At 42.4% G+C, this 15,465-nt stretch overlaps 1 non-coding gene across 1 annotated transcript; it reads left to right on the top strand.

The window, feature by feature from the left end:
- Window positions 1-1,338: 1,338 nt before the first annotated feature.
- Window positions 1,339-1,420, top strand: trnas-aga (transfer RNA serine (anticodon AGA)). The gene has a single exon. It is a non-coding gene; the product is annotated as a tRNA-Ser (tRNA).
- Window positions 1,421-15,465: the final 14,045 nt, after the last annotated feature.

Genomic DNA, 15,465 nt, shown 5'->3' with positions numbered 1-15,465 from the left:
TCCTGTTTACTAGGCAGGCGCTTTAACCAACTAAGCCACAGCGCGCCACGAGGTCTGTCCTTTTGCAGCCACTTGGACACACAACTCAGACACATCTGCATTCGCTGTGCGCTCCGCCTGCTCGCTGAGCAAGTTGCCACCTTTACATACAATAGCAACATCGACACCAAGAGAAAGGATGACAAATGGCTTTTAACTGGAACTTTTCATGTCCAAGGAGCTCAATGTGCTTTCCGTGTACAACAGGGCCACTGAACTCCACACCGGCCACTGAAGCACAGCAGTGGCTTGCTGGCTTGACATCTCCCAAGGAAGATGTTGAAATTGCATGTGGAACAGGAAAATGACCCTCGAGTACGAGGGAAAAAAAAGAAAAAGAAAATCTGGAGCGCGCCAACTCATGTCCGGACAGCCTGGTTTGAACAAAGTGTTCAAGTAGCATGGGAATGCGACCCCTAATCCTAGCTGGAGTTTGAGCGTCTGGTTCAGAGTTTGCTCAAGAGTTTACCTTTCACAGATGCGCAAAGATGAATGTTGAGGGTGCACGCTTCAAGGCGCCTTACAGTGCAGGGAGTGATTAGAGACGATTCGTGACGTGTGCTCGTTCCCATATACCGTACGCTCCGGGTTGCAGTGCTAGGATGACGTCCAATACCGCTTCGGCACGTAACGGCATTATATTCAAGTGCAGGACGTGAGGGTTTTATTTTGTTCGTTTTGTTCTGCTCTGCTTTGCTTTGTTTTGCTTTCCATGGCGTTCGTAAGAGCGTCAATAAAAAGGCGATTCCTGCGTCTAACACGAATATAAGAGCTATTTCAAGTGCGGCTTCTAAAATGCTTGTAGACATTTGTCTGTTGTTGATTGTTTTTTTGTGTCTAACAAAGTGCCATTTTCCTGTCCGGACGGGGAGACTTTATCATTCCCACATGAAGCAACCCTTAAGTCCTCTGAGGCGTGTCTGTCTGCAAGGTTTGTATTTTGGAAAGGTTTTTTTTTTTTAACGGAGAACGACTTTGAAAAAGATTTCCGCCGGCGTCTCGCGATCCGTGTGTGATTGTAGCAAGAACATGGTGCGGCTTCTTAAATGCTTGTGGACATTTGTCTGTTGTTGATTGTTTCTTTGTGTCTAACAAAGTGCCATTTTCCTGTCCGGACGGGGAGGCTTTATCATTCCCACATGAAGCCACCCTTAAGTCCTCTGAGGCGTGTCTGTCTGCATGGCTTGTATTTTGGAAAGGTTTTTTTTTTAATGGAGACTGACTTTGAAAAATGTTTCCGCCGACGCCTCGCGATCCATGTGAGATTGTAGCAAGAACGCAGCAACAGCGGTGCTCGCTGTAGTTGTGGCCGAGTGGTTAAGGCGATGGACTAGAAATCCATTGGGGTCTCCCCGCGCAGGTTCGAATCCTGCCGACTACGGTGTCCTCCTCACATCGTTGTGTGCTGGCGCAAGCACGGAAAAGTGCCTTTCTTCTTTTCCTGGTGGTTTTAAAACGCGAGATCGCTTGTACCCGCTGCCTTGGAAAGAAATGTCTACATGTTTACTTGCACATTGTCTATTGTTTGTACATTGTCTTGATGCACTGTTTGCACTTTGTCTTGTTTTTTACACTTGTTTTACAATCGAGAGACCTTCTGTAAGTAAGAATTCCATTGTACCAGTACCGGTTACATATGGCAATAAAGTTCAAGTTCAAATGCTTCAGCGTCCGCAAATGGCATTTTGCAGCTGGAAGCAGATGGCGACGCTTTTTGCGGTCGCGTGTCTTGTGCCCCATTTCCGGCCTTTAACATCGAATCAATAAAGCTGTTAGAACCGACACCATAGGTGCTTTTCTTACAACTTTTGATCTGACTCAGTTTCGGAATGCAATTCCTGAACACTGCGAGAGACAACCTACAGATGCAGCCATTCAAAATGAGCGGTAAAAACCCGTAGTACAGTAACAAACCCGCAGGGCACCGTAGGGCACCGCGGTAAGTGATTGGCTGGTCAAAATGACCGACAGGGGCACTCGTGGTGCCTTTACTGTGCACCTTTACTAATGTCTTTACTGTGAACATTTCAATCCGCTTAGTTTTGAATATTTATATGGAATTTTACCACTAAAGGGAAATTTTAGTAGCTGAGCATAAAAAGAAGAGGAGCATAACGCATGTGAAGGTCATAAACGATATTAATTTAGGAACATAAACATTACTGTATGTACATAAACTGTACTGTGTATGGCTGGTCTTGATAGTTTAAAGAAAAAATACACACCAGTCTTCCATTTCTCCCTAAACATTTTAAGCATGAAAGTTTTATGAAACAGTACCCAAATATGTGATTGCTGTATAGAATGAATTTTAATTTTTAAAAATTATTTAACATGAAAATTAAGCTGTTTACATCTTCCGCCTGAGAACAGTCACCCGTTGCTACCCAGCGCAGAAACACAGCCACTAACTAGCAAAGAGAGGACATTAGCTAGCCAATATGATAAAGAAATAAATGATTATTTTATTTCTTTTGCACATTTATTTGAACATTTCCATCGATTGTACAAGCACTTGGAAACTGTCCAATCCCTAGTTCATCAAGCATTTACCGGTCTGGTGCCGGTCTGTGTCTTCTAGGATATAATGCCAGCGAACTCTTGTTTTTATGTCCACTATAACTACGCTGGGCAAACGTTCCGAGGTCAAATTCTTCCAGCACGGGGGTACCTTTAAAGCGGAGACGACGGCACCGAAATTTTTTGGCGCGCCTTCTCTTTAAAGCCCTGGCCAAATATGAAGACAGTACGTACAGTTATAATTCAAACGGAATTAAAAACTACACATCCCAGTTACCATGGTGGTGCTTGTGATCATTGCGTTTAACCAACGAAACAGGGCGAAAAATCAGTCACATGACTTTGGGGCAGAGTTTCGAAAGCTTAACCTATCAGCAACAAAGCGAAATTTACACGATAGGCTACCTCAATCTGTCAGTTACACGACTGTGTATGTCGCTTAAGCCACTCCTATTTGGCATTTTAGTTATGGAGGCGAGAAGACGCCCCCCCCCTCCCCCCTCTGGGTGTCTGATTTGCCGCCATCTTTAACTGTTCGGTGTCTGAATCGGAGTAGCTACGCGTACGAAATGAAGTTAATCCTAGCTACAAAACATATATTTTTGTGGTAAGAGGGCGCAAAACATCAGTATTTACTGCTATTAATTACTGTACGATTTATAGTTGAAATCTGAGCCTAGATATAAAGTTAGATATAAAGTTAAAATCTCGACAAAGCAATGTAGGAAATACAGAGAAAATAAATCCTTTCTGACATCTAAAATCAGTTTCGATCGAGGTCTCTAAAACGAACAAGAAAAAGAGGATTTCCGGAGGGCAATTACGCTGTGTTTATATAGAATAACTGATTTATGAGCAATCTAATTTCTTGTTCGTTTAAAACAGTGAAATGTCAGCTGCAAAAGATCGCACCAGAAACAGCACTCTCTCTGCCTGTCATAGACGTTCAGGAAAGGCTGAATGAAGTCATGTCAAGTACAATAATTCGGTGATCAATAATAACAGTTGTAGGACAGTATATAAGGAGGATAAGGATTTTGAAGTTGACTCGAAATCTGATAGGTAACCAGTGCAAGGACTTGAAAACAGGTGTAATGCATCCCTGATAGGATTCTTGCCGTCATATTCTGAACATATTGAAGATTGCTCAGTGTGGATTTAATTTCCCCAGTGAACAGGATGTGCATTTATTAATTCTAGAAAAAAAGCCTTTCTTGATTTCTCTAGTTCCCTTTAAAATAAACTATTATTCCACAATGCAGAGTATTACATGCCCAGTATTTACACATGATATTTGTGATTTAAAGAAATTAACACAAGCAGCTTTTGGAGATTTAAGTGTTGGCTGAGTTATTGCAGGATAAATGACTAGAGATGTTGGCAAGAAGAAGATAATTTGGGGAAAGCTGAGGAATACACTTATAACAAGAACACTTCCTAATGGGGTTAGGCATACTTTTGATGAAGATGATGAAGTTAACAGACTATATGTTTACATAGATACTGAAATAAGGATTGTATTTTAGATTATGTGTAGTTGCTGGCATTGAACTGTGTGTTGGATGTACATGAATTGAAGGAATGGGCAAACATAGCTGATGCGGATCCACAGAGCCAGCATATTAAGATGTTTATAATTAGAGGCAATTTGTTTAAATAACTAGGTATGGATACTGATGTGCAAGAGAGGTGGAAAGGTGGAAAGGTTTCCTTAAGCCAGCACTATAAAATATTTTATTCTCAGTGAGATGCTGCCATTTCATCGTGGGTTTCTAACACTGTGTATAGTTCCATCCACACAGTGCCTTTACTTCCATCCATTTCTAATCTCTTTATCCAGTACAGAGGATTTGGAGCCTATCCCAGTAAGCAAAGGACACAAGGCAGAATACACCCTGGACATAGCGCCAGTCCATCACAGGACAGACAGACACAAACACACACACGCCAGGGCCAGTTTTCCCATAAACCAATTAACTTACCAGTATGTTTTGGAGTGCGAGAGGGAGTCATATCACACATATGGAGAAAAACCATCTAACCCAGAGAGAACATGTAAACCCCTCACACACAGGATGGCAGGAATTGAACCTAGGACCCCAGTGCTGTGTTGTAACAGAAGAAATAAGGTTCTTGATCCTGAGATGAAGTAAAACAGATGAGTTTATTGCATGCAAGGAACAATAAAGCCGAAGTCTTGTTTCCCGCAAGAAACAACAAAACCGAAGTATTGTTCAACGTACTGTTACAAACTTTTGGGTTATATAGTGTTTTCTTCTCCGTTTCTGACGTCACTCGGTCTGATGGTAAAGAGGGGGGTTCATGGTATTTGGCCAGTTTACGATGTTCTGGGCAAATGGTCAGTTTAACATTACACCCAGGGGGGTTCCTAGCTTGCATCTGCAATCCTTATCAGTTAACCCCCTTTCCTGCCATAAACCCCAGCTTGTGACTTAGAAGTCTAAACCCCCTACAGAAAGGATTAAATTCAAACCCCCGTCTTCACATCTTTCTTCATTCCCCCCTTATAAAATATGGCATACGTCAGTGTAGCCTATTTTTATACATACAATGTCAGGGCAGATCTTTCCTTTCTTGGCGAACAGGTATGTATTGCCATGTCATTGTACGTTCCACGGTTATAGCAAGATGTGATACATGTTTTTGTGAATGTGATGATTACAATTATACATATAAACAATACTACTCCTACAGATACACACTATAAAAAGGTTCCACCCCAGGCCCCAAACACAGACTTTACCCAAGACCCAATTCCCCAATTTTCAGTATAATAGTCCTGATATTTCTGTCCCTCATTGTAAATGTGTTGGGCCAGATCTGAGACGTGCTCAGAATTATCAGGAATATATGTGCAGCATTCAGTGTCAATTACTGCACAAGTTCCTCCTTGGGCCGCCAGTACATAATCTAAAGCTAGTCGGTTCTGCATGGCCACTGTTCTGAGGGCTACCATCTCATCATTAACAGCCTTCAGACTAGATGAGGTAGAATTTGCTAATTCTTCTAAAGTCGAGGCCATTTGAATTAACTCTCGACTCAGAAAGTTCATGCCGGCTTGTGGAAATATTATACCTAAATAATATTCCCAATCAGCCAATTTTCTTTGTGGTCTGTGGTTAGGTCCGAAGGGGCTGTGGATTTGAACACGGATATGAGGAACCACATATCCTAAATAACATGAGCCAGACCACTGGGCTGGCAACCATGGGTAGGCTCGTTTTCCACAAATGAAAGATGTTCCGTTTGGCGCTCCCCATGCCTCTGAAAATAAGAAGCTTATACTGAATTGTGGGGTGTGCCGATCCCATCCTGGAATTTGGAAGGTAGAGGTGGATATATTTGCAGCGATGGTAAGGTTGCAACGACTCCATCCAACCAAGTGCAGACCAATTAGTGTGCTGAAAACATATGTTTCCCTCACGTTCCTTATTGAGAGTCAGGTATGGTGGTGTATGGCTTCTGTTATATTTAGGAGCGTAAGAGCCTGTGAAACTCGTGGGCTCTAAGCCTCGCTCCTGTAGATATTGTAATGTTGTGCAGGTTAAAGTCGTGTTATGGCAACCCCCCATAGTTTGTCATATTAAAATCTCCTAAATTATCCCTCCAAATGATCATGCCTATGACTTCCTCGAGACGCCAAGGAATGGCTCCCATAGGAAGTCCTCCCTGTACATATTTGGGTAATGTGGCACACACCCAGCAGGCACTTTGGTTGGTTTTCTTAGCTGTCAGATAGGAGAGGCCTAAAAAGGAATTAATTCCATGTTCTCCTTTGTGGGAGAGATGATCATTAATTCCTGCGGAACATAGTCCTACAGCAACAATTATTCTTATAAACAGAAATGATTTCTTTCTGAGTCTGTAAATGGGGATGAGGCTCGTCGGCAGTGTGGCGCGTGGATCCAGCGATCTTTTCCTTCCACTCGAACCGCAGACTCGGTTGTCAACAGGATCTGGTAGGGTCCGTCCCACCTGGGCTGGAGAACCTGTGAAGGAAATTTCCTGATCCACACCCACTCTCCTGGGATGAGGTTGTGCCCTCCTTCAGGTGGTGGTCCCCACGCCTCCAGGACCTGCTCGCGGGCTCCTTGGGTGGCCTCTGTCAGCAACTTGCAATAATACAAAGGAATGGTTGATCCATCTGAGGAAACCCCAGTCTCAGCACCTGTAAGAGAACTTGTTTCAAATTATTAAAGGCGGCTTTTGCTGCGGGAACCAAGGCAATCTTGTCCTTGTACTGCACTCCCCCCTTAAGCAGATCTGTTAAGAGTTGTGCTCACCCTGTAAAAAACATTGCACCCAGGCCCTGTTAAAATTTCACAATGCTAGACACAAAAGGGCCTTATCATAACTGCTTCTATTAGACACTCTAAAGCTGAAGCAACTCAGACTTGTGGGTTTCCTCATCAGGGGAAGCACTCAGAATACCATCAACATACTGAGTGATCACAGCCAGTTGAAGCTACGTGATACCCTGTTCTGCATAGTCATTCTTTGTAATGCATAATATTCCAACCCAATAGATCTGGAATAAAACCACCCATTAAAATCTGGTACTCGGCAAGTAAAACTTGCTGTCCCAATACTCCTGTGGCCTCCTGCCATCTTCCCCTATACATTGCTCTATAGTACACTGTTGAACAGAGGAGTGAAACAAGCAGGACAGTAGTGCTCCAGTATCCCCTAACAGAGAAACCAACACTCCATTAACAGTACATTTTTATCCACTGGACTGGGACAGACTTAGGGAGGCTACAAGGGATTTACAGGATCTAATCGTTAGGTAAACAGATTTTCTCACAAGACGTTATTCTCCCCAGTCTCGATTCTAAACCTACAGCGTTTCAGCATGTCTGGTTTCGAGACATTCGAATAAAACCAAATTGTTTCCACTATTGCAACTAATTGTGTAAATTACAATTTATAATAATTTATAATAATACAAAAACTGTTTAACTACTTTTACGTCCACCTGTACTGTACTTATACGTTTCAGACGCTCTTATATTTTCCAATCTCCTTAAGTTGATTTTCGTCAAGTCTCTTTAGTTACGTCTCTAGCCAGTCCCGCTGGCTAAACACACTCACACCGTCATTTAGTATACCAAAACTCACAGTTACACACATACATGCCGGCACACAAATTCATAAAACACACATACACATCGAGAATATATTTTTCTCTTCGTAATACAATGTGCTGTATTCTTGTTTTACTTCTACATGAATCCTTTTAATTCCTGAAGCGCACTCCAGGTTCGCTGCATTTCTAATTTCGGGTGCGGTACTTTAGCCCACCGGTCAATATCTTACGGTTTTGGATTTGATCGTATGGGGGAAATCAGGGAAGGTAGGTGCGATTGCAGACCCCCTCGACGGGGTGCGAGACAGTGTTAGAGTGGCGCTGTCATCAACGGCGCCAGCCCCTGCTACATCAAGTCCTTTCCCACTTCGAGTGAGAGTACAGATCTGCGGGCGCCCTCCCTCTAACAGGGGAGACCCTGATCCGTCTTTATCACACTCATACCAAGTGTTATCCCAATCAGACCCCCCTTCTCCATATGGCCACTGAGGGAATTGATCCCAATTATTTTCGTTTCCTGCCTGTTTGTTCCCCTGTGGGAGAGCAGGATATAACTTAGTCGCTGGCTGCAGCACATTAACCAGTGCAGCGTGACCAGAAGTTAATTCCTTCTTTAGTTTCTCATTCTCCTGTACTGCCTCTTTTAGCTTTTTTTTTTATACTCTTTCGTAGCGAGTAAAGTATATTTTCTTCCGGGTTTTTATTTTCCCCGTAAACACACTTTTAAGTCACATCCCAATTTCTTTCTTTTTCGTCATGTATCTGCCACTACTGGTGCCGGCCGTGCACCAGGGTGGGAGCTACATGCTTGTGCTTTTGCCAATCAATACTCATATGCTTTCTTTACAGGCGTCTTCGCCCCAAATTCCCTCTGACAAACTCAGCTTTTTCCATATTTTTCTCCTTCTTTTCCGTCAACTTACACTTTTCCGATATTTAAACGGACCCTTCCACCACTTTCTCAAACCATCAGTTAGCGCACATGTTCGGTCTCTTTAAGATTTACTTTTGTCGTGTGTGAGGTAACAGCTCATTCAGTAGGGGGATGCTTTCACTTGAAAAACCTGTGCATTCCTGCACTCATTCAGCCAAAGGCGTCTGTTACCTCCAGATCTAAATACCTCTCAGAGACTTTAGAGAGGTTTTACACCGCACTGTTCACAGGTAAGAAACGAGACCTCGAAAACCCCCTTTCTTGATCAGTAATTCACCATCCCCAGAACGCCAGCATCGCTGCTTTTGCCCCGGGGTGGACTTACGCACTGAGCTCAATCAGGGCGATTCTCGGGTCTCAACGTCCTTTAAATCCTGCTACTTAATGCTTTGCTCTTTTATTATGAGGTGTGTTTATGTTAGTGTCGTGCGTGTGTATATGTATTTCACAAACAAGGAAAACACCAAAAACATACATGCATATATCTCTTCTACTCCTGTTTCCTTTAAAACAAAAAAACCCACGCCACGCCAGAAACCACGCCACTCCAATCTGTGCACGATCAAGGCGTAGCTAATCTCAGGACCCCGGGCGTAATTAAAGCCCACACCAATCCTGGATTATACGTGCATTTAATGCACCACTCAGCTCCAGAACCCCGGGCGCAATTAAGGCCCACACCGATCCCGAGCCACAGAACTCCGGGTGCAATTAAGACCCACACCAGTCCTGAACTACGTGCATTTAATGCACCACTTGCTCTAGAACCCCGGGCGCAATTAAGGCCCACGCCGATTCTGAGCCTCAGAACTCCGGGTGCAATTAAGACCCAAACCAGTTCTGACCTTCAGAACTCCGGGTGCAATTAAGACCCACACCAGTCCTGAACTTCACGGTAAGGGTCCAAAACCCGTTCAAAACTCCACGCGCAATTAAGGCATACACCAGCTTCGAACGCCTGTACACAATACCGCGGAACCCCTGCCAGACCAAATTCTGGGCTTACAGCAACCAACCCATTACATACACCGGTGCCTTCCCCGGGCCAGAGGAATTCAGAAACTCACGTTTACTCCGTCATCTCGGGCGATTCTCGCAGGGAGCAGAGATTTCCCAATCGGTCAGAGAGAGTCGGGACTTTTAAATAAAAGAGGAGTCCTTACCTCTTAGTTATGTGCGCGCTGACCGTCTCTCCTGCCGATGGGAAGTTCTGCGCCTTCTGGAGCATCCGCCGACTACGCCAAATTTGTTGTAACAGAAGAAATAAGGTTCTTGATCCTGAGATGAAGTAAAACAGATGAGTTTATTGCATGCAAGGAACAATAAAGCCGAAGTCTTGTTTCCCGCAAGAAACAACAAAACCGAAGCATTGTTCAACGTACTGTTACAAACTTTTGGGTTATATAGTGTTTTCTTCTCCGTTTCTGACGTCACTCGGTCTGATGGTAAAGAGGGGGGTTCATGGTATTTGGCCAGTTTACGATGTTCTGGGCAAATGGTCAGTTTAACATTACACCCAGGGGGGTTCCTAGCTTGCATCTGCAATCCTTATCAGTTAACCCCCTTTCCTGCCATAAACCCCAGCTTGTGACTTAGAAGTCTAAACCCCCTACAGAAAGGATTAAATTCAAACCCCCGTCTTCACATCTTTCTTCAGCTGCAAGATAGCAATGCTAACCACTTCGCCACCATTATAAATGGATGGATATTGAAGTGGAAATCTAATAAGTAAATTGATTCTTAAAAATGTAGAGAGCTTTGAAAAAAATATATTGGTGCTTTTAGATAATATATTTCAAGGATGTAACTGCTGTGCTACAGTGCGTGCAGAATTTTAGAAAACAGTTCGTCAACAAAGTACACTGTTTAGGTTAGTTTAGAAGACAATGTACCAAAACAATATATGCTGTCTGGGTCATTAGAATTAGCTGAAAGTAACCGATAAGCTTTGAATAACAAATCTAGTTTTTCTTCTCTCGCTCTATGATGTAATCTGTTTTCTCTTAGAGAAAGGGGAAGTTTTAGAAGGGACCAAGTGCTGAACTTTTTTACAGCGCAACGTCTTATAAAAACCCTGTACTGCTTGTAACAAATTGAGTCTCTGGTTGCACTTTGCGAAGTGGCAGCAGGGCTCCCAATATTGCAATATTGAAATAAAGACCTTACTCAGGTGAGAACTCTCTTTTGTGGCTTCCTTGATAGTTATATTTCCATGACAATATCTTAGTTATCTTTCTAGTTCACAGGTTTGCATGCATGATTTAATTTTGAAAGCCACTGAGACATCAGGTACTACTGTTGTATTTATGAAAAAGAAACAAAACAAAAAACATACTAACAACTGCGCCATCCTACTCCTTAGTTAATACATTTTATTATTCATAAACAGTTAACATTGTTAGCAAAATATTTTGAATTATATTTAACCCTATTTTTTCTTTAGTTTTGTATTTAACTTATTATATGATAGTCAGACTTAATGTATATTTGAACAATGAAAATATATTTTTACAAGATGCGGGGGAAAGTGCAACATCTTATTACAGTGCTAAATTTAATATTATTGATTGCTAATAGTTTATGCTAACACCTAACTTTCTTAATTAGATGTATTTAAAACAGTGAACTAAGTGTAACATACTATTCAGAAATACAATCGAAAATAGTTTTGTGGTGTTTGTATGGATGAAATGTTTCTAAAATGTATAACGTAACAAAATTAAAGACGATTAAAATCTGTAATCTTTCCACTTGTAATGTCATTAGACAGAACAACACGTTTCTGGTTTGTTTTAATTAGTATTAGTTAGTAGTTAGTAGTTTTAATTTAATTAGTATTGCAATTCGCACTGATTCCCTTGCGAAGATATGGACTTAAGAATATTCGTGCCTGGTCAAAAAATGGCATTAAGCACTTAAAATTAATATGGTTAATAATAGTAAACTGTAACATGCTGTAACAAGATCGGTTAAACTGCGAAGAAAATGCTTTCAGAGAAAATGTTTCAGGTGTGAAGAACATAGATCTCCAATGCAATTTCAACCAAACCTGTTCCCACACACCCTGCCCCCACTACCATTAGAATATACACAAAGCACTGAAATCTTTCGAGCTAATGATCAGGTGACCCGAGAGAGAGCGAGAGAAACACCAAGGGGTGCGGAACCAGGGAACTATTTACATGGAAAACGGGCGATCTCCCCAGACTGTCCGCCCGTTTCACTGTTACCTGGATACCTCTTTATTTAGAACTCACTAACACTGATTTTTAGTTTAGAAGGATTCAAGTAGGGTTTTAGATGAAAGGCAGCGACCTTAATCAAGCCCAAATCATAATTGAACCCATTCAGAGCCTACATTACATTTTAGCGTTTCATTCTGAGCAGAAGACCCTCACACCTGAAGAAGGCTTGCGTTTTCTCTCTTCTCTTTTAAGCATGTGTACAATGTGTAATACAATTACAATGTGTAATTACAATGCGAATCGTATGAGGGTGGGGGGGAGGTGTCTTTCGCTGGAAATCTCGCCTGCTTCTACTTTACGAGCACAACCCCCTCTCTGCCGGAGTGCTGGCTGTGACGAATTAAACCGGTTTCACAGGTTTCAATCACAGACCATGTGACATGGGAGTCAGGAAACTAACACACAGCGCCACCGGATTTGATAACACTATAAAAACGCTATAAAATAATGTGACTAGGCACAGAACAAGTTTACAGCACAGTACAATAATAAATGCTGACCATGACTTTAGAAGCATAAATTGCCTTACACTCAATTTAAACACAAGCTGTCTTTAGCCCTCTAAGCTGGTTCATACAGAAATGTAGAGATCCAGGCTCAGAACACACAGCTTCATTAGCGAATACATATGCAGGACAACTAGAGAAGACGTTTTACAGAGGATGGATTTTTAGAAACATCCCATCAGTGACATCACTGAAGTCAACTCCTAGGTACTGTAACTGTCGTGTGGATAGTTTCACAAGAATCAGACAAAGGTTTAAGCATCGCTTGTTCTAGATAAAACTGCAAAAAAAACAACAACAACCCATAATGTACTTCCTTGCGGCTCTGTTTGCCCAAATCATATATTCACAACGTGAAATCTAGAAAATAATATTACGTAACCAAAATCCGCAATATGGAAACAGAACCTGTGTAATTGTTGATAGATGATGTACTCGTAACATTTTTTCAAGACGAACTACAACATTTAAAAAATGACTTGTATGTACTTGATATCTCTAATCAATCCACGGGTCCCAGCACAAAACGAAACTAAAACGCATACCGTTTCGCGCTTCTTATTAGTTGCTCAAAAGTAATTTGACCGTATGAAATGCATAATATAAACCTAGAAACATATACGTGAGCAGTACTTAAGCACTGTAGTATCGGTGTTAAGACATACCTCTCAGTCTCCTCCTCTCTTGCCAAAACCCGTTGCTTTCTTGCTGTGGTGAGATTGGTGGTAATGCAAAGACGCCACATACTGCCGACAGACGAGAGTGTTGCGGGAGAAGAGAGAAGTGATGGAAGATTGAAGAGTGTCCTAGGTGGAGCCAAGATGAAGTGTCACAATTGCATAGGGGAGGATTTCAAATATTTAAGATGGTAAAAATAACCGGAAGTGATCCCCCAGTCCGGCGCAGTCTGACGTACTTCTGTCATATAAAGTAATACTAGATGTCGAACTGGAGCCTCACCATTTGCATAAGTGAGGCTCCAGTTATACATCTAGTTTCACTTTAAATGACAAAACTGAAGAGACTTAAAAGAGCTGGAGAGGATTTCTTACAACTTTTGAGCCGGCACAGTTTTCGAAAACGTTTTCTTCACGCTGCACTATACAACACAGACAGCCAAGAGTCTCCAAAACAAAACAAATTGACAGATAGGAGAAAAGTCCCACTCGTCCTAAAGTTCCCAAAATCCAGCACTGAGCGTAAACAAAGTGTTCAAGTAGCGTGGGAATGCTACCCCTAATGCTAGCTGGAGTTTGAGTGTCTGGTTCAGAGTTTGCTCAAGAGTTTACCTTTCACAGATGCGCAAAGATGAATGTTGAGGGTGCACGCTTCAAGGCGCCTTACAGTGCAGGGAGTTATTAGAGACTATTCGTGACGTGTGCTCGTTCCCATATACCGTACGCCCCGGGTTGCAGTGCTAGGATGACGTCCAATACCGCTTCGGCACGTAACGGCATTATATTCAAGTGCAGGACGTGAGGGTTTTATTTTGTTCGTTTTGTTCTGCTCTGCTTTGCTTTGTTTTGCTTTCCATGGCGTTCGTAAGAGCGTCAATAAAAAGGCGATTCCTGCATCTAACACGAATGTAAGAGCTATTTCAAGTGCGGCTTCTAAAATGCTTGTAGACATTTGTCTGTTGTTGATTGTTTTTTTGTGTCTAACAAAGTGCCATTTTCCTGTCCGGACGGGGAGACTTTATCATTCCCACATGAAGCAACCCTTAATTCCTCGGAGGCGTGTCTGTCTGCAAGGTTTGTATTTTGGAAAGGTTTTTTTTTTAACGGAGAACGACTTTGAAAAAGATTTCCGCCGGCGTCTCGCGATCCGTGTGAGATTGTAGCAAGAACATGGTGCGGCTTCTTAAATGCTTGTGGACATTTGTCTGTTGTTGATTGTTTCTTTGTGTCTAACAAAGTGCCATTTTCCTGTCCGGACGGGGAGACTTTATCATTCCCACATGAAGCCACCCTTAAGTCCTCTGAGGCGTGTCTGTCTGCAAGGCTTGTATTTTGGAAAGGTTTTTTTTTTAATGGAGAACGACTTTGAAAAAGGTTTCTGCCAGCGCCTCACGATCCATGTGAGATTGTAGCAAGAACGCAGCAACAGCAGTGCTCACTGTAGTCGTGGCCGAGTGGTTAAGACGATGGACTAGAAATCCATTGGGGTCTCCCCGCGCAGGTTCGAATCCTACCGACTACGGTGTTCTCCTCACGTCGTCGTGTGCTGGCGCAAGCAAGGAAAAACGCCTTTCTGCTTTTCCTGGTGGTTTTAAAACGCGAGATCGCTTGTACCCGCTGCCTTGGAAAGAAATGTCTACATGTTTACTTGCACATTGTCTATTGTTTGTTTGTACATTGTCTTGATGCACTGTTTGCACTTTGTCTTGTTTTTTACACTTGTTTTACAATCGAGAGACCTTCTGTAAGTAAGAATTCCATTGTACCAGTACCGGTTACATATGGCAATAAAGTTCAAGTTCAAATGCTTCAGCGTCCGCAAACGGCATTTTGCAGCTGGAAGCAGATGGCGACGCTTTTTGCGGTCGCGTGTCTTGTGCCCCATTTCCGGCCTTTAACATCGAATCAATAAAGCTGTTAGAACCGACACCATAGGTGCTTTTCTTACAACTTTTGATCTGACTCAGTTTCGGAATGCAATTCCTGAACACTGTGAGAGACAACCTACAGATGCAGCCATTCAAAATGAGCGGTAAAAACCCGTGGTACAGTAACCAACCCGCAGGGCACCGTAGGGCACCGCGGTAAGTGATTGGCTGGCCAAAATGACCGACAGGGGCACTCGTGGTGCATTGGTTGGTAGTGAAAAGATTTAATCATCTAATGTCTTTACTGTGCACATTTCAATCTGCTTAGTTTTGAATATTTATATGGAATTTTACCACTAAAGGGAAATTTTAGTAGCTGAGCATAAAAAGAAGAGGAGCATAACGCATCTGAAGGTCATAAACGATATTAATTTAGGAACATAAACATTACTGTATGTACATAAACTGTACTGTGTATGGCTGGTCTTGATAGTTTAAAGAAAAAATACACACCAGTCTTCCATTTCTCCCTAAACATTTTAAGCATGAAAGTTGTATGAAACGGTACC

Source organism: Atractosteus spatula, unplaced genomic scaffold, assembly GCF_055471065.1.
Source record: "Atractosteus spatula isolate fAtrSpa1 unplaced genomic scaffold, fAtrSpa1.hap1 Scaffold_23, whole genome shotgun sequence".
NCBI classification, from domain to species: Eukaryota; Metazoa; Chordata; class Actinopteri; order Semionotiformes; family Lepisosteidae; genus Atractosteus; species Atractosteus spatula.
This window is presented reverse-complemented; position numbering and strand designations above follow the sequence as displayed.